Here is a 19767-nt window from a genome sequence, read left to right on the forward strand (position 1 = left end):
TCCTCATTTTCCAAAAACTTATTTTCTTTTGCACTTTCTCTTTGACGATGGACCAGCTTTCCTCTCCATTATTTTCATTGTCAAAGATGACACCCAAGATTTTGATTTTATCATATTGCACATTCACCTCCGTATTGCCCCAATTCCCTATTGCAAAGCAATCACATTTATTTTTATTTAATTTGAAGCCAGAGCCCTCACAAAAAAATTCTGTCTGTCTGATAGCACGTTTCAGGGATGGTTCATCTGGACATAGAATATTAACATCATCCATGTATGCTATCGTCTTTACGCTCTGTCCTCCACTTCCAGGGATTGGCACTCCTCTAATGAGCTTATCTTTTCTCAAAACATTCAACAGAGGTTCTATTGCACATATGAAAAGAATGGGTGATAGGGGGCACCCCTGTTTCACCCCAGACTGTAAACATACCTCTTGGGATAAAAAACCGTTAATTAAAATACGACTAAAACAGTTTTTATATAAAAGTGCAATTTTTCCAACAATAAAATCAGGAAAATTCATTTTCTTTAAAACCAACCATAAAAAATCATGAGAAACACGGTCATAAGCCTTTTGAAAATCCAAGGATAAAATTGCCAATTTCTGATCACATTGTTTCTGATACCATAAAACATCTTTTACAAGGTTTAGATGATCACTTATTTTCCTTCCAGGTACTCCGCATACTTGGTCACTGTGTATAACCTTAGAAATTACCTGCTTGAGCCTATTTGCTAAAATTTTTGCTAAAACCTTATAGTCTGTATTTAGCAGGGTAATAGGCCTCCAATTTTCTAATTTAGAGATGTCTCCTTTTTTAAAAATCAGAGTAACAACACCATCTCTCCAGGACGCAGGTAAAATCTCAGATTTAAAAGCACAGTTAAAAATACCTAAAAGATCATCTTTTAAAATGGACCAAAAACACAGATAAAATTCAACTGGCAACCCATCCGAACCAGGTGTTTTACCATTTAAAAAACTCTTAAAAGTGCTTAAAAGTTCAGGTAAAAAGATTTCATCACAAAGGCTCTCTTGGTCAGTTTTGTCAAGTTTTGAATCCAAGGTATCTAAAACATCATTAGTAAAGGAAATATCAATATCTTTTTTATTAAAAAGCTCCTGATAAAATACTTGTGCTTCTCGCAACATCTCTTCATTAGTTATCTTCCCTTCTATTACAGATATCATTTCTTTCTTTCCCACCACCTTCTTAAAAAAGAATCTCGAACACTTTTCATCATTCTCCAGACATTGCACCTTGCTGTTAAAAATCATTTCTTTTCCTTTTTGACTAATGGCATTTTTTATTTCATTCTTTGTCTGAGCAATAACATCATCCATCTCAAGCCCGGCTTGCTTTAGTTTATAATATGTTTGGATTTTAGTGTTTAACATTTTAAACCATAACTTTTTCTCCTTAGCCTTTTGGATGCCCACACGGATAAAAAACAGTTTAGTCCACTTTTTAACATCCTCCCACCAATCCAAAATATTTTTATATTGGGATTGACGCAATCTCCATTTGTTATAAGCAGCAATAAAATCATTTTTTGTTTTCATGTCCTCTAATAAAGTAGTGTTGAGCTTCCAAACGCCTCTGCCTTTCTCTAGGCCAGGTAAAGTGACATGTGCATGTAATAACTTATGATCAGAGAAAATATTCGATAAAAGAGAAACCTCAACTAGATTAAAACTTTCCGATAAAAAAATAAAATCAATCCTGGATTTGCAGACATTATTTTCCCATGTGTAACCAGGGTCGTCTGGGTATTTTCTCCTCCAGACATCGGTAAAGTTAAAATCCTCAGTCATACTCTTAATCTGTTTCTCTGTTTTATCCACTCTGACATGCACACTTCCACTCTCACGATGATCACCACTCATACAACAATTAAAATCTCCAGCCATTAAAATAGGTGTTGAACCTGGGATAAAAGCCTGAATATCATTAATCAAGTCGGCTCTCTCATTTTTTTCAGGAGAAGCATAGATGTTAAAAAGCTTAATCTCTGAGCCATTGTACTTAATATTAACTAATAGCGCTCTACCAGGTATAATTTCTAAGAAGGACAAAACTTGTACATCTGAACCTCTAAACAAGATCCCAACACCTGAAGATCTGTTCAGATTGTCACCCGACCAGACCGATGGTCCCAAAGTCCAGCTACGACAAAGGTCCTCATAATTTGGACTATGTTCAATTCCACATTCTTGTAAAAAGAACAGAGAACAGTCCAAGGTCTCTAAAAAACTAAACAAAGCAGCCCTTCTCGTAGGGCTCTTTAGACCTCTCACATTAAGAGAGGAGCACTTTAAGGAAGCTATTCGCTACTGGAGTTTGAGTCCGATATGAAACCCACAGGTGACTCCGGGCTTTCGAACTCTTTGATATTTTTTGGATCGGACGCTGATCTTATAGAAGGCCTCCATGCATGTTGACTGTCCTCACATTCGTCTGAGCTTTTTTTGACAGGCCGTTTAATGCCAAGTTGTGGCTCATCTCCAAGTTCCTTCTTCCGCTTGATCTCCTTCACGCCAACCTCCATGGCTTCACTGCTCACTAGTGACCCTCCACCACCAGAACCCTCCACAGAAGGTCTCCCCTCTGTCTCAGGCACAGCAGAAAGGTCCATAAGCTCCGCCACGACATGAGAAGTTACAGCCGGCTTTTCTGAAGGCGCCTCAGACCGCTGGGGTGCTTTCGCAGGTGGTACTTCAGCTTGCACTACACCCACTCTCCCCGCTACACGGTCAGCCCACGATCTAGCTACACTGGAACGGAGACTGCAATCTTTAAAGGCATGGCCTTCTTCACCACAAATGTTGCAGACGATTTTAGCACAGTCCTTAGAAACATGGCCTTCTTGATTGCACCGACCACAGCGAACTGTAGTGTCCGTGCAAACTTCCATAGTATGTCCGAATTTCTTACATTTCCTACAAAAAGTAGGCATCTCGGGATAAAACAAATAGCCCTTATCCCGACCGATAGAAAAGTTGGAGGGTGGATGACACAACCCTCCAATGCCAGTAGCATCCTCCTTCATTTTCACAAAAAACTTATGTTTCCCCGTCCATAGGTCTTCTGAATTCATCACCTTATGGGAATACTTAACAGAACTGCAGTATTTCCCCAAAAAGAGCTCAATATGGGACACAGTCACAAAGGGATTGTGCATACACACAACTAGAGGAATATCGCCTCCAGTATACAACACTGTGACCGTGATCCCATCAAGCTCAGCAAGGTCTTGATTGCTTTTCAGCTTCTCAAAAAGATTCTGGCATGCATAAGCAGAGTCCAGAGTTAGGATGAAGCTGCCCTTCCGAGGATCTCTGAGACAGACGATGTTCTCTTTCTTCACCCCAAGAAGCTTGTAGAGAGTTTCTTTCACAAAATAAGAAAGTTGGACGAGTTCTTGCTTGTCTTCATCAACATCAAAGCGAAAGGAAAAACGAATCCGCGTTTCACCGGATGTAAGGTAACGGATGCGAACACCCATCTTGTCGATCGCCTTTTTGGTTCCTCGTAGCAGCCCCCCTTGGAAAGGTAGGACAAACTCCCAGGATCCTCCTGACCAGACACTTGATCTAGCCAAAAGGCCGAGAAGCGATAACCGTGAAAGGGGCGGGCCCAACAAGGTCCCCTTCATGGGCACTATCACTGCTTGCTGTCAGGGAGGCTGCCAGACAATTTTCCATGCACACTCTGGGCTGGGGGGCAGTCAACCACCAGTACACACAGCAGAACCTAAACCCATACCATTATTGCTAAGCAGCAAGACAGGGGCCCATTGCACTCCCACGGGGCCTTTTTAAATGCAATCCATAACCCGGATTTGCCAGGAACCCTTCTTACTCCTCCTACTTGCATGTGACACTGGGCTTAGGATCTGCATAGGAAACACACTCACAAGCACACACCTACCTTTGTTGCCTGCAGATGCCTCCTTGGCTGTCCCCAAACGGTATCAAACCAACACCCACGGGAAGCTGTAAGCATAGAGGACATGCCTGCACCCCATTGGACTTACCTGTGTGGGTTAAATCCGGGTTATTTGACAACCTATGGCGGTGATGGTTCTGCTCAGGCAGAGCAGTGCTGATGCTCCTCATAAAGCTGTCGCTGCTGTGAAGGTTCTAGGTGACATCACAAATCCCTTTGGTTACATACACAACAAAGCTGGGTTGTTGTTGTTTACACTCTGCAAGGCCTGTGGAAGTGAGTGACATCATAGCACTGTAGTTCTGAGGGTTCAAGATGGATGCAACAATCTCCTGTTGCTTCTATGAAGGCCGTAATAGACGACATCACCAAACAGCTCCATAGTCACATACACAGCAAAGGAGAGATGTTGTTTACACCTAGTGATGTCAGTGGTATTGAGTGACATCACAGCACAGTGCTAAGGCTCCTGGGCCTGGACACAGCAGCGGCTGCAATATCTCAACGGAGAATACGTTTATATCTATGTGTGTGTGTGCGCATATATATATATATATATATATATATATATATATATATATATATTTCTCCGCCGAAATCACTTTTAAACCCATTTCCACCTTTTTTTCCCTTCTCTTCCTCTTACTTTTTTTTCACGTTTTTTTACGTTTTTCTCCTTTTCGCCTCTTTTCTGGGCGTATTATTCTTCTTTTTCTTCTTTTTTTTCGTCTAATGCATACCCCATCAGTGCAGCAATGCTTATTCAATACCGCCAGCAGATGGAGACACTGGGGGATAATTTTCTAAGGATTTATACTGATTTTTCCTGTCTGAATTTGTCGCACAGAAAGTTGCAGGCCAAATATGTGTGACATTTCTGCGACTTTAGCTTCTAGAGCATTTTTACAACATTATACATAGGTGCTGAATACATAAAAAGCGACTGTTCAGCGACAGACAAGTCGCATCGGCTGAAAGTAGGCCAGAATGTCAGTCCATGTTGGAGCAGGTTTAGATACAGTCTAAAGCATAGATCTCAAAGTCTGTGCACAGAATTTAGCAAGGGCCTCGCACCTTCTGATGCATCAGGTAGGTGCACAATAGCATAGCCTAACCCTCTGTACTTTGGTCTATATTGATGCGGGACATAGACAGCCAGCTGATGACCAATCCATTAGTGCAATGGATGGCTGGAAGCATTTGTCTTTGCCTTTGCAATACCACAGAAGCAATGCATGGTCAATGTACAGCAATGACACACCTGTGTGAACAGCCAGGAGACCCCCCCCCCCATGTTATGTTACATAGTTACATAGTTAGTACGGTCGAAAAAAGACATATGTCCATCACGTTCAACCAGGGAATTAAGGGGTAGGGGTGTGGCGCGATATTGGGGAAGGGATGAGATTTTATATTTCTTCATAAGCATTAATATTATTTTGTCAATTAGGAACATTCAGCACCCACCCGCTATCAAGGCAGCTGCCTATCATGTCATGCCCTACCTGCACAGGTGTGCTGGCTACTCAAATGATCCAATTAAGGAGGCCATTTAGTCAGCAGCAGCAGAAGTCCTGTGCCTGGACGCTCCAACAGGGGCCAGACACAAGCAGAAGCAGAAGCAGCAGAAGAAGCAGCAGCAGCACCACCTTTTGTTTTTTGGCTGCAGCAGCAGCAAGGCCCACAGGGCTGGCTAGCTGGCTAGCCAGCAAGCAGGTAGCAATGAAAGTAGGAATCTTTCTTTTTAACCCTGTAAGGGGGTGGTGCACTGTACCCGAAGATACTGCCATATCGGGTCAATGCATAGGGCGACGGAAGCAAGCTTCGAAATCGGCCCCCGTTCTCAAAAATCCATTTAATATATGGTCCCCAGATAGGGGACGTATCAGATATTAAACTGATAAGAACAGATACTACACTTGATCTTAGCCAAAAGGCCGAGAAGCGATAACCGTGAAAGGGGCGGGCCCAACAAGGTCCCCTTCATGGGCACTATCACTGCTTGCTGTCAGGGAGGCTGCCAGACAATTTTCCATGCACACTCTGGGCTGGGGGGCAGTCAACCACCAGTACACACAGCAGAACCTAAACCCATACCATTATTGCTAAGCAGCAAGACAGGGGCCCATTGCACTCCCACGGGGCCTTTTTAAATGCAATCCATAACCCGGATTTGCCAGGAACCCTTCTTACTCCTCCTACTTGCATGTGACACTGGGCTTAGGATCTGCATAGGAAACACACTCACAAGCACACACCTACCTTTGTTGCCTGCAGATGCCTCCTTGGCTGTCCCCAAACGGTATCAAACCAACACCCACGGGAAGCTGTAAGCATAGAGGACATGCCTGCACCCCATTGGACTTACCTGTGTGGGTTAAATCCGGGTTATTTGACAACCTATGGCGGTGATGGTTCTGCTCAGGCAGAGCAGTGCTGATGCTCCTCATAAAGCTGTCGCTGCTGTGAAGGTTCTAGGTGACATCACAAATCCCTTTGGTTACATACACAACAAAGCTGGGTTGTTGTTGTTTACACTCTGCAAGGCCTGTGGAAGTGAGTGACATCATAGCACTGTAGTTCTGAGGGTTCAAGATGGATGCAACAATCTCCTGTTGCTTCTATGAAGGCCGTAATAGACGACATCACCAAACAGCTCCATAGTCACATACACAGCAAAGGAGAGATGTTGTTTACACCTAGTGATGTCAGTGGTATTGAGTGACATCACAGCACAGTGCTAAGGCTCCTGGGCCTGGACACAGCAGCGGCTGCAATATCTCAACGGAGAATACGTTTATATCTATGTGTGTGTGTGCGCATATATATATATATATATATATATATATATATATATATATTTCTCCGCCGAAATCACTTTTAAACCCATTTCCACCTTTTTTTCCCTTCTCTTCCTCTTACTTTTTTTTCACGTTTTTTTACGTTTTTCTCCTTTTCGCCTCTTTTCTGGGCGTATTATTCTTCTTTTTCTTCTTTTTTTTCGTCTAATGCATACCCCATCAGTGCAGCAATGCTTATTCAATACCGCCAGCAGATGGAGACACTGGGGGATAATTTTCTAAGGATTTATACTGATTTTTCCTGTCTGAATTTGTCGCACAGAAAGTTGCAGGCCAAATATGTGTGACATTTCTGCGACTTTAGCTTCTAGAGCATTTTTACAACATTATACATAGGTGCTGAATACATAAAAAGCGACTGTTCAGCGACAGACAAGTCGCATCGGCTGAAAGTAGGCCAGAATGTCAGTCCATGTTGGAGCAGGTTTAGATACAGTCTAAAGCATAGATCTCAAAGTCTGTGCACAGAATTTAGCAAGGGCCTCGCACCTTCTGATGCATCAGGTAGGTGCACAATAGCATAGCCTAACCCTCTGTACTTTGGTCTATATTGATGCGGGACATAGACAGCCAGCTGATGACCAATCCATTAGTGCAATGGATGGCTGGAAGCATTTGTCTTTGCCTTTGCAATACCACAGAAGCAATGCATGGTCAATGTACAGCAATGACACACCTGTGTGAACAGCCAGGAGACCCCCCCCCCATGTTATGTTACATAGTTACATAGTTAGTACGGTCGAAAAAAGACATATGTCCATCACGTTCAACCAGGGAATTAAGGGGTAGGGGTGTGGCGCGATATTGGGGAAGGGATGAGATTTTATATTTCTTCATAAGCATTAATCTTATTTTGTCAATTAGGAACATTCAGCACCCACCCGCTATCAAGGCAGCTGCCTATCATGTCATGCCCTACCTGCACAGGTGTGCTGGCTACTCAAATGATCCAATTAAGGAGGCCATTTAGTCAGCAGCAGCAGAAGTCCTGTGCCTGGACGCTCCAACAGGGGCCAGACACAAGCAGAAGCAGAAGCAGCAGAAGAAGCAGCAGCAGCACCACCTTTTGTTTTTTGGCTGCAGCAGCAGCAAGGCCCACAGGGCTGGCTAGCTGGCTAGCCAGCAAGCAGGTAGCAATGAAAGTAGGAATCTTTCTTTTTAACCCTGTAAGGGGGTGGTGCACTGTACCCGAAGATACTGCCATATCGGGTCAATGCATAGGGCGACGGAAGCAAGCTTCGAAATCGGCCCCCGTTCTCAAAAATCCATTTAATATATGGTCCCCAGATAGGGGACGTATCAGATATTAAACTGATAAGAACAGATACTACACTTGATCTTAGCCAAAAGGCCGAGAAGCGATAACCGTGAAAGGGGCGGGCCCAACAAGGTCCCCTTCATGGGCACTATCACTGCTTGCTGTCAGGGAGGCTGCCAGACAATTTTCCATGCACACTCTGGGCTGGGGGGCAGTCAACCACCAGTACACACAGCAGAACCTAAACCCATACCATTATTGCTAAGCAGCAAGACAGGGGCCCATTGCACTCCCACGGGGCCTTTTTAAATGCAATCCATAACCCGGATTTGCCAGGAACCCTTCTTACTCCTCCTACTTGCATGTGACACTGGGCTTAGGATCTGCATAGGAAACACACTCACAAGCACACACCTACCTTTGTTGCCTGCAGATGCCTCCTTGGCTGTCCCCAAACGGTATCAAACCAACACCCACGGGAAGCTGTAAGCATAGAGGACATGCCTGCACCCCATTGGACTTACCTGTGTGGGTTAAATCCGGGTTATTTGACAACCTATGGCGGTGATGGTTCTGCTCAGGCAGAGCAGTGCTGATGCTCCTCATAAAGCTGTCGCTGCTGTGAAGGTTCTAGGTGACATCACAAATCCCTTTGGTTACATACACAACAAAGCTGGGTTGTTGTTGTTTACACTCTGCAAGGCCTGTGGAAGTGAGTGACATCATAGCACTGTAGTTCTGAGGGTTCAAGATGGATGCAACAATCTCCTGTTGCTTCTATGAAGGCCGTAATAGACGACATCACCAAACAGCTCCATAGTCACATACACAGCAAAGGAGAGATGTTGTTTACACCTAGTGATGTCAGTGGTATTGAGTGACATCACAGCACAGTGCTAAGGCTCCTGGGCCTGGACACAGCAGCGGCTGCAATATCTCAACGGAGAATACGTTTATATCTATGTGTGTGTGTGCGCATATATATATATATATATATATATATATATATATATATATATTTCTCCGCCGAAATCACTTTTAAACCCATTTCCACCTTTTTTTCCCTTCTCTTCCTCTTACTTTTTTTTCACGTTTTTTTACGTTTTTCTCCTTTTCGCCTCTTTTCTGGGCGTATTATTCTTCTTTTTCTTCTTTTTTTTCGTCTAATGCATACCCCATCAGTGCAGCAATGCTTATTCAATACCGCCAGCAGATGGAGACACTGGGGGATAATTTTCTAAGGATTTATACTGATTTTTCCTGTCTGAATTTGTCGCACAGAAAGTTGCAGGCCAAATATGTGTGACATTTCTGCGACTTTAGCTTCTAGAGCATTTTTACAACATTATACATAGGTGCTGAATACATAAAAAGCGACTGTTCAGCGACAGACAAGTCGCATCGGCTGAAAGTAGGCCAGAATGTCAGTCCATGTTGGAGCAGGTTTAGATACAGTCTAAAGCATAGATCTCAAAGTCTGTGCACAGAATTTAGCAAGGGCCTCGCACCTTCTGATGCATCAGGTAGGTGCACAATAGCATAGCCTAACCCTCTGTACTTTGGTCTATATTGATGCGGGACATAGACAGCCAGCTGATGACCAATCCATTAGTGCAATGGATGGCTGGAAGCATTTGTCTTTGCCTTTGCAATACCACAGAAGCAATGCATGGTCAATGTACAGCAATGACACACCTGTGTGAACAGCCAGGAGACCCCCCCCCCATGTTATGTTACATAGTTACATAGTTAGTACGGTCGAAAAAAGACATATGTCCATCACGTTCAACCAGGGAATTAAGGGGTAGGGGTGTGGCGCGATATTGGGGAAGGGATGAGATTTTATATTTCTTCATAAGCATTAATCTTATTTTGTCAATTAGGAACATTCAGCACCCACCCGCTATCAAGGCAGCTGCCTATCATGTCATGCCCTACCTGCACAGGTGTGCTGGCTACTCAAATGATCCAATTAAGGAGGCCATTTAGTCAGCAGCAGCAGAAGTCCTGTGCCTGGACGCTCCAACAGGGGCCAGACACAAGCAGAAGCAGAAGCAGCAGAAGAAGCAGCAGCAGCACCACCTTTTGTTTTTTGGCTGCAGCAGCAGCAAGGCCCACAGGGCTGGCTAGCTGGCTAGCCAGCAAGCAGGTAGCAATGAAAGTAGGAATCTTTCTTTTTAACCCTGTAAGGGGGTGGTGCACTGTACCCGAAGATACTGCCATATCGGGTCAATGCATAGGGCGACGGAAGCAAGCTTCGAAATCGGCCCCCGTTCTCAAAAATCCATTTAATATATGGTCCCCAGATAGGGGACGTATCAGATATTAAACTGATAAGAACAGATACTACACTTGATCTTAGCCAAAAGGCCGAGAAGCGATAACCGTGAAAGGGGCGGGCCCAACAAGGTCCCCTTCATGGGCACTATCACTGCTTGCTGTCAGGGAGGCTGCCAGACAATTTTCCATGCACACTCTGGGCTGGGGGGCAGTCAACCACCAGTACACACAGCAGAACCTAAACCCATACCATTATTGCTAAGCAGCAAGACAGGGGCCCATTGCACTCCCACGGGGCCTTTTTAAATGCAATCCATAACCCGGATTTGCCAGGAACCCTTCTTACTCCTCCTACTTGCATGTGACACTGGGCTTAGGATCTGCATAGGAAACACACTCACAAGCACACACCTACCTTTGTTGCCTGCAGATGCCTCCTTGGCTGTCCCCAAACGGTATCAAACCAACACCCACGGGAAGCTGTAAGCATAGAGGACATGCCTGCACCCCATTGGACTTACCTGTGTGGGTTAAATCCGGGTTATTTGACAACCTATGGCGGTGATGGTTCTGCTCAGGCAGAGCAGTGCTGATGCTCCTCATAAAGCTGTCGCTGCTGTGAAGGTTCTAGGTGACATCACAAATCCCTTTGGTTACATACACAACAAAGCTGGGTTGTTGTTGTTTACACTCTGCAAGGCCTGTGGAAGTGAGTGACATCATAGCACTGTAGTTCTGAGGGTTCAAGATGGATGCAACAATCTCCTGTTGCTTCTATGAAGGCCGTAATAGACGACATCACCAAACAGCTCCATAGTCACATACACAGCAAAGGAGAGATGTTGTTTACACCTAGTGATGTCAGTGGTATTGAGTGACATCACAGCACAGTGCTAAGGCTCCTGGGCCTGGACACAGCAGCGGCTGCAATATCTCAACGGAGAATACGTTTATATCTATGTGTGTGTGTGCGCATATATATATATATATATATATATATATATATATATATATATATATATTTCTCCGCCGAAATCACTTTTAAACCCATTTCCACCTTTTTTTCCCTTCTCTTCCTCTTACTTTTTTTTCACGTTTTTTTACGTTTTTCTCCTTTTCGCCTCTTTTCTGGGCGTATTATTCTTCTTTTTCTTCTTTTTTTTCGTCTAATGCATACCCCATCAGTGCAGCAATGCTTATTCAATACCGCCAGCAGATGGAGACACTGGGGGATAATTTTCTAAGGATTTATACTGATTTTTCCTGTCTGAATTTGTCGCACAGAAAGTTGCAGGCCAAATATGTGTGACATTTCTGCGACTTTAGCTTCTAGAGCATTTTTACAACATTATACATAGGTGCTGAATACATAAAAAGCGACTGTTCAGCGACAGACAAGTCGCATCGGCTGAAAGTAGGCCAGAATGTCAGTCCATGTTGGAGCAGGTTTAGATACAGTCTAAAGCATAGATCTCAAAGTCTGTGCACAGAATTTAGCAAGGGCCTCGCACCTTCTGATGCATCAGGTAGGTGCACAATAGCATAGCCTAACCCTCTGTACTTTGGTCTATATTGATGCGGGACATAGACAGCCAGCTGATGACCAATCCATTAGTGCAATGGATGGCTGGAAGCATTTGTCTTTGCCTTTGCAATACCACAGAAGCAATGCATGGTCAATGTACAGCAATGACACACCTGTGTGAACAGCCAGGAGACCCCCCCCCCATGTTATGTTACATAGTTACATAGTTAGTACGGTCGAAAAAAGACATATGTCCATCACGTTCAACCAGGGAATTAAGGGGTAGGGGTGTGGCGCGATATTGGGGAAGGGATGAGATTTTATATTTCTTCATAAGCATTAATCTTATTTTGTCAATTAGGAACATTCAGCACCCACCCGCTATCAAGGCAGCTGCCTATCATGTCATGCCCTACCTGCACAGGTGTGCTGGCTACTCAAATGATCCAATTAAGGAGGCCATTTAGTCAGCAGCAGCAGAAGTCCTGTGCCTGGACGCTCCAACAGGGGCCAGACACAAGCAGAAGCAGAAGCAGCAGAAGAAGCAGCAGCAGCACCACCTTTTGTTTTTTGGCTGCAGCAGCAGCAAGGCCCACAGGGCTGGCTAGCTGGCTAGCCAGCAAGCAGGTAGCAATGAAAGTAGGAATCTTTCTTTTTAACCCTGTAAGGGGGTGGTGCACTGTACCCGAAGATACTGCCATATCGGGTCAATGCATAGGGCGACGGAAGCAAGCTTCGAAATCGGCCCCCGTTCTCAAAAATCCATTTAATATATGGTCCCCAGATAGGGGACGTATCAGATATTAAACTGATAAGAACAGATTTTTTTTTTTTTTTTTTTTTTTTTTTTTTTTTTATCTAAAGCCGAGGAACGTGCTTTCGATTCACCCAAAGTGCAAGAAAAAGTGCAAACGTGTTACACTAAAAAAAACGTGCACAAAGGATGCGGTCTATCGCAAGCCCTTCTCCGATAGGAGAGAGGCCCCCCAACAAACCTTACCCTTCGCCTCCGGACCAAAAGGTACCTGCGAGGTTCCAGGTTCGATGTCCCTTTTCGCCGAAGCTACTAGGGGACCACAAATGCTCCCGGCATCCCCCTTGGCGTTGGCCAAGGTATCTGCCCGCAGAGCCGATTACGGTAGGTACCCTGCCAAAGCAGGAGTACCCGGGGTGTTTGCAGGGAGGTGCGGAACCTAATGGCCACACACACCTCCCCTAGACCGCCAGGAGGGACACCCAGAAGGGCTACCGCATCCTGACAAATCCTGTGAACACACAACACGCAAAAAGTGACACAGTGAGACAAAAAAGAAATAAATAAGTGAATGTGTGCAGATATACTGCCCGGACATCCGGCCGGATCTATAAAAATTTCTCTGATCCTAGCCAGAAGGCCGGGAATCAAGAGGTGAGTGCCACAAGGTGAAGAGATTATGGTGCCCGTGCTTCAACTCAGTGAGCCTATTCTCCCAGTGAGTTTCGGCACCTCGGGGTCACCACTCCCCGAGGCACAAAAGTACCTCGGCTCTAGACCCTCTCAGCCTCATGGCGAGACCCGGAGGGAACAGGTCACATCGGGGCAGCCGTCGAGCTGATTCCTCAGAACCAGCCCCGGAAAGCCCTGGTACACCTGCATCCTCCATGCAGCACCCATCCCCACCAGCATGAAAACTGATAAGAACAGATACTACACTTGATCTTAGCCAAAAGGCCGAGAAGCGATAACCGTGAAAGGGGCGGGCCCAACAAGGTCCCCTTCATGGGCACTATCACTGCTTGCTGTCAGGGAGGCTGCCAGACAATTTTCCATGCACACTCTGGGCTGGGGGGCAGTCAACCACCAGTACACACAGCAGAACCTAAACCCATACCATTATTGCTAAGCAGCAAGACAGGGGCCCATTGCACTCCCACGGGGCCTTTTTAAATGCAATCCATAACCCGGATTTGCCAGGAACCCTTCTTACTCCTCCTACTTGCATGTGACACTGGGCTTAGGATCTGCATAGGAAACACACTCACAAGCACACACCTACCTTTGTTGCCTGCAGATGCCTCCTTGGCTGTCCCCAAACGGTATCAAACCAACACCCACGGGAAGCTGTAAGCATAGAGGACATGCCTGCACCCCATTGGACTTACCTGTGTGGGTTAAATCCGGATTATTTGACAACCTATGGCGGTGATGGTTCTGCTCAGGCAGAGCAGTGCTGATGCTCCTCATAAAGCTGTCGCTGCTGTGAAGGTTCTAGGTGACATCACAAATCCCTTTGGTTACATACACAACAAAGCTGGGTTGTTGTTGTTTACACTCTGCAAGGCCTGTGGAAGTGAGTGACATCATAGCACTGTAGTTCTGAGGGTTCAAGATGGATGCAACAATCTCCTGTTGCTTCTATGAAGGCCGTAATAGACGACATCACCAAACAGCTCCATAGTCACATACACAGCAAAGGAGAGATGTTGTTTACACCTAGTGATGTCAGTGGTATTGAGTGACATCACAGCACAGTGCTAAGGCTCCTGGGCCTGGACACAGCAGCGGCTGCAATATCTCAACGGAGAATACGTTTATATCTATGTGTGTGTGTGCGCATATATATATATATATATATATATATATATATATATTTCTCCGCCGAAATCACTTTTAAACCCATTTCCACCTTTTTTTCCCTTCTCTTCCTCTTACTTTTTTTTCACGTTTTTTTACGTTTTTCTCCTTTTCGCCTCTTTTCTGGGCGTATTATTCTTCTTTTTCTTCTTTTTTTTCGTCTAATGCATACCCCATCAGTGCAGCAATGCTTATTCAATACCGCCAGCAGATGGAGACACTGGGGGATAATTTTCTAAGGATTTATACTGATTTTTCCTGTCTGAATTTGTCGCACAGAAAGTTGCAGGCCAAATATGTGTGACATTTCTGCGACTTTAGCTTCTAGAGCATTTTTACAACATTATACATAGGTGCTGAATACATAAAAAGCGACTGTTCAGCGACAGACAAGTCGCATCGGCTGAAAGTAGGCCAGAATGTCAGTCCATGTTGGAGCAGGTTTAGATACAGTCTAAAGCATAGATCTCAAAGTCTGTGCACAGAATTTAGCAAGGGCCTCGCACCTTCTGATGCATCAGGTAGGTGCACAATAGCATAGCCTAACCCTCTGTACTTTGGTCTATATTGATGCGGGACATAGACAGCCAGCTGATGACCAATCCATTAGTGCAATGGATGGCTGGAAGCATTTGTCTTTGCCTTTGCAATACCACAGAAGCAATGCATGGTCAATGTACAGCAATGACACACCTGTGTGAACAGCCAGGAGACCCCCCCCCCCATGTTATGTTACATAGTTACATAGTTAGTACGGTCGAAAAAAGACATATGTCCATCACGTTCAACCAGGGAATTAAGGGGTAGGGGTGTGGCGCGATATTGGGGAAGGGATGAGATTTTATATTTCTTCATAAGCATTAATCTTATTTTGTCAATTAGGAACATTCAGCACCCACCCGCTATCAAGGCAGCTGCCTATCATGTCATGCCCTACCTGCACAGGTGTGCTGGCTACTCAAATGATCCAATTAAGGAGGCCATTTAGTCAGCAGCAGCAGAAGTCCTGTGCCTGGACGCTCCAACAGGGGCCAGACACAAGCAGAAGCAGAAGCAGCAGAAGAAGCAGCAGCAGCACCACCTTTTGTTTTTTGGCTGCAGCAGCAGCAAGGCCCACAGGGCTGGCTAGCTGGCTAGCCAGCAAGCAGGTAGCAATGAAAGTAGGAATCTTTCTTTTTAACCCTGTAAGGGGGTGGTGCACTGTACCCGAAGATACTGCCATATCGGGTCAATGCATAGGGCGACGGAAGCAAGCTTCGAAATCGGCCCCCGTTCTCAAAAATCCATTTAATATATGGTCCCCAGATAGGGGACGTATCAGATATTAAACTGATAAGAACAGATACTACACTTGATCTTAGCCAAAAGGCCGAGAAGCGATAACCGTGAAAGGGGCGGGCCCAACAAGGTCCCCTTCATGGGCACTATCACTGCTTGCTGTCAGGGAGGCTGCCAGACAATTTTCCATGCACACTCTGGGCTGGGGGGCAGTCAACCACCAGTACACACAGCAGAACCTAAACCCATACCATTATTGCTAAGCAGCAAGACAGGGGCCCATTGCACTCCCACGGGGCCTTTTTAAATGCAATCCATAACCCGGATTTGCCAGGAACCCTTCTTACTCCTCCTACTTGCATGTGACACTGGGCTTAGGATCTGCATAGGAAACACACTCACAAGCACACACCTACCTTTGTTGCCTGCAGATGCCTCCTTGGCTGTCCCCAAACGGTATCAAACCAACACCCACGGGAAGCTGTAAGCATAGAGGACATGCCTGCACCCCATTGGACTTACCTGTGTGGGTTAAATCCGGGTTATTTGACAACCTATGGCGGTGATGGTTCTGCTCAGGCAGAGCAGTGCTGATGCTCCTCATAAAGCTGTCGCTGCTGTGAAGGTTCTAGGTGACATCACAAATCCCTTTGGTTACATACACAACAAAGCTGGGTTGTTGTTGTTTACACTCTGCAAGGCCTGTGGAAGTGAGTGACATCATAGCACTGTAGTTCTGAGGGTTCAAGATGGATGCAACAATCTCCTGTTGCTTCTATGAAGGCCGTAATAGACGACATCACCAAACAGCTCCATAGTCACATACACAGCAAAGGAGAGATGTTGTTTACACCTAGTGATGTCAGTGGTATTGAGTGACATCACAGCACAGTGCTAAGGCTCCTGGGCCTGGACACAGCAGCGGCTGCAATATCTCAACGGAGAATACGTTTATATCTATGTGTGTGTGTGCGCATATATATATATATATATATATATATATATATATATATTTCTCCGCCGAAATCACTTTTAAACCCATTTCCACCTTTTTTTCCCTTCTCTTCCTCTTACTTTTTTTTCACGTTTTTTTACGTTTTTCTCCTTTTCGCCTCTTTTCTGGGCGTATTATTCTTCTTTTTCTTCTTTTTTTTCGTCTAATGCATACCCCATCAGTGCAGCAATGCTTATTCAATACCGCCAGCAGATGGAGACACTGGGGGATAATTTTCTAAGGATTTATACTGATTTTTCCTGTCTGAATTTGTCGCACAGAAAGTTGCAGGCCAAATATGTGTGACATTTCTGCGACTTTAGCTTCTAGAGCATTTTTACAACATTATACATAGGTGCTGAATACATAAAAAGCGACTGTTCAGCGACAGACAAGTCGCATCGGCTGAAAGTAGGCCAGAATGTCAGTCCATGTTGGAGCAGGTTTAGATACAGTCTAAAGCATAGATCTCAAAGTCTGTGCACAGAATTTAGCAAGGGCCTCGCACCTTCTGATGCATCAGGTAGGTGCACAATAGCATAGCCTAACCCTCTGTACTTTGGTCTATATTGATGCGGGACATAGACAGCCAGCTGATGACCAATCCATTAGTGCAATGGATGGCTGGAAGCATTTGTCTTTGCCTTTGCAATACCACAGAAGCAATGCATGGTCAATGTACAGCAATGACACACCTGTGTGAACAGCCAGGAGACCCCCCCCCCATGTTATGTTACATAGTTACATAGTTAGTACGGTCGAAAAAAGACATATGTCCATCACGTTCAACCAGGGAATTAAGGGGTAGGGGTGTGGCGCGATATTGGGGAAGGGATGAGATTTTATATTTCTTCATAAGCATTAATCTTATTTTGTCAATTAGGAACATTCAGCACCCACCCGCTATCAAGGCAGCTGCCTATCATGTCATGCCCTACCTGCACAGGTGTGCTGGCTACTCAAATGATCCAATTAAGGAGGCCATTTAGTCAGCAGCAGCAGAAGTCCTGTGCCTGGACGCTCCAACAGGGGCCAGACACAAGCAGAAGCAGAAGCAGCAGAAGAAGCAGCAGCAGCACCACCTTTTGTTTTTTGGCTGCAGCAGCAGCAAGGCCCACAGGGCTGGCTAGCTGGCTAGCCAGCAAGCAGGTAGCAATGAAAGTAGGAATCTTTCTTTTTAACCCTGTAAGGGGGTGGTGCACTGTACCCGAAGATACTGCCATATCGGGTCAATGCATAGGGCGACGGAAGCAAGCTTCGAAATCGGCCCCCGTTCTCAAAAATCCATTTAATATATGGTCCCCAGATAGGGGACGTATCAGATATTAAACTGATAAGAACAGATACTACACTTGATCTTAGCCAAAAGGCCGAGAAGCGATAACCGTGAAAGGGGCGGGCCCAACAAGGTCCCCTTCATGGGCACTATCACTGCTTGCTGTCAGGGAGGCTGCCAGACAATTTTCCATGCACACTCTGGGCTGGGGGGCAGTCAACCACCAGTACACACAGCAGAACCTAAACCCATACCATTATTGCTAAGCAGCAAGACAGGGGCCCATTGCACTCCCACGGGGCCTTTTTAAATGCAATCCATAACCCGGATTTGCCAGGAACCCTTCTTACTCCTCCTACTTGCATGTGACACTGGGCTTAGGATCTGCATAGGAAACACACTCACAAGCACACACCTACCTTTGTTGCCTGCAGATGCCTCCTTGGCTGTCCCCAAACGGTATCAAACCAACACCCACGGGAAGCTGTAAGCATAGAGGACATGCCTGCACCCCATTGGACTTACCTGTGTGGGTTAAATCCGGGTTATTTGACAACCTATGGCGGTGATGGTTCTGCTCAGGCAGAGCAGTGCTGATGCTCCTCATAAAGCTGTCGCTGCTGTGAAGGTTCTAGGTGACATCACAAATCCCTTTGGTTACATACACAACAAAGCTGGGTTGTTGTTGTTTACACTCTGCAAGGCCTGTGGAAGTGAGTGACATCATAGCACTGTAGTTCTGAGGGTTCAAGATGGATGCAACAATCTCCTGTTGCTTCTATGAAGGCCGTAATAGACGACATCACCAAACAGCTCCATAGTCACATACACAGCAAAGGAGAGATGTTGTTTACACCTAGTGATGTCAGTGGTATTGAGTGACATCACAGCACAGTGCTAAGGCTCCTGGGCCTGGACACAGCAGCGGCTGCAATATCTCAACGGAGAATACGTTTATATCTATGTGTGTGTGTGCGCATATATATATATATATATATATATATATATATATATATATATTTCTCCGCCGAAATCACTTTTAAACCCATTTCCACCTTTTTTTCCCTTCTCTTCCTCTTACTTTTTTTTCACGTTTTTTTACGTTTTTCTCCTTTTCGCCTCTTTTCTGGGCGTATTATTCTTCTTTTTCTTCTTTTTTTTCGTCTAATGCATACCCCATCAGTGCAGCAATGCTTATTCAATACCGCCAGCAGATGGAGACACTGGGGGATAATTTTCTAAGGATTTATACTGATTTTTCCTGTCTGAATTTGTCGCACAGAAAGTTGCAGGCCAAATATGTGTGACATTTCTGCGACTTTAGCTTCTAGAGCATTTTTACAACATTATACATAGGTGCTGAATACATAAAAAGCGACTGTTCAGCGACAGACAAGTCGCATCGGCTGAAAGTAGGCCAGAATGTCAGTCCATGTTGGAGCAGGTTTAGATACAGTCTAAAGCATAGATCTCAAAGTCTGTGCACAGAATTTAGCAAGGGCCTCGCACCTTCTGATGCATCAGGTAGGTGCACAATAGCATAGCCTAACCCTCTGTACTTTGGTCTATATTGATGCGGGACATAGACAGCCAGCTGATGACCAATCCATTAGTGCAATGGATGGCTGGAAGCATTTGTCTTTGCCTTTGCAATACCACAGAAGCAATGCATGGTCAATGTACAGCAATGACACACCTGTGTGAACAGCCAGGAGACCCCCCCCCCAT

At 45.2% G+C, this 19767-nt stretch overlaps 6 non-coding genes and 1 pseudogene across 6 annotated transcripts; all 7 read right to left on the minus strand.

The window, feature by feature from the left end:
* Positions 1 to 5711: 5711 nt before the first annotated feature.
* LOC130303627 (U2 spliceosomal RNA) lies at positions 5712 to 5902 on the minus strand. The gene has a single exon (XR_008853669.1). It is a non-coding gene; the product is annotated as a U2 spliceosomal RNA (small nuclear RNA).
* A 2084-nt stretch (positions 5903 to 7986) lies between these two features.
* On the minus strand, positions 7987 to 8177 carry LOC130303628 (U2 spliceosomal RNA). Its single transcript, XR_008853670.1, has one exon. It is a non-coding gene; the product is annotated as a U2 spliceosomal RNA (small nuclear RNA).
* Positions 8178 to 10263: 2086 nt separating this feature from the next.
* LOC130303629 (U2 spliceosomal RNA) lies at positions 10264 to 10454 on the minus strand. The gene has a single exon (XR_008853671.1). It is a non-coding gene; the product is annotated as a U2 spliceosomal RNA (small nuclear RNA).
* A 2092-nt stretch (positions 10455 to 12546) lies between these two features.
* Positions 12547 to 12746, minus strand: LOC130303647 (U2 spliceosomal RNA). Its single transcript, XR_008853687.1, has one exon. It is a non-coding gene; the product is annotated as a U2 spliceosomal RNA (small nuclear RNA).
* Positions 12747 to 13440: 694 nt separating this feature from the next.
* On the minus strand, positions 13441 to 13600 carry LOC130303651 (U2 spliceosomal RNA; annotated as a pseudogene).
* A 2081-nt stretch (positions 13601 to 15681) lies between these two features.
* LOC130303630 (U2 spliceosomal RNA) lies at positions 15682 to 15872 on the minus strand. Its single transcript, XR_008853672.1, has one exon. It is a non-coding gene; the product is annotated as a U2 spliceosomal RNA (small nuclear RNA).
* A 2082-nt stretch (positions 15873 to 17954) lies between these two features.
* Positions 17955 to 18145, minus strand: LOC130303631 (U2 spliceosomal RNA). Its single transcript, XR_008853673.1, has one exon. It is a non-coding gene; the product is annotated as a U2 spliceosomal RNA (small nuclear RNA).
* Positions 18146 to 19767: the final 1622 nt, after the last annotated feature.

The sequence above is a fragment of the Hyla sarda genome, unplaced genomic scaffold (genome assembly GCF_029499605.1).
Source record: "Hyla sarda isolate aHylSar1 unplaced genomic scaffold, aHylSar1.hap1 scaffold_1234, whole genome shotgun sequence".
Taxonomy (NCBI): domain Eukaryota; kingdom Metazoa; phylum Chordata; class Amphibia; order Anura; family Hylidae; genus Hyla; species Hyla sarda.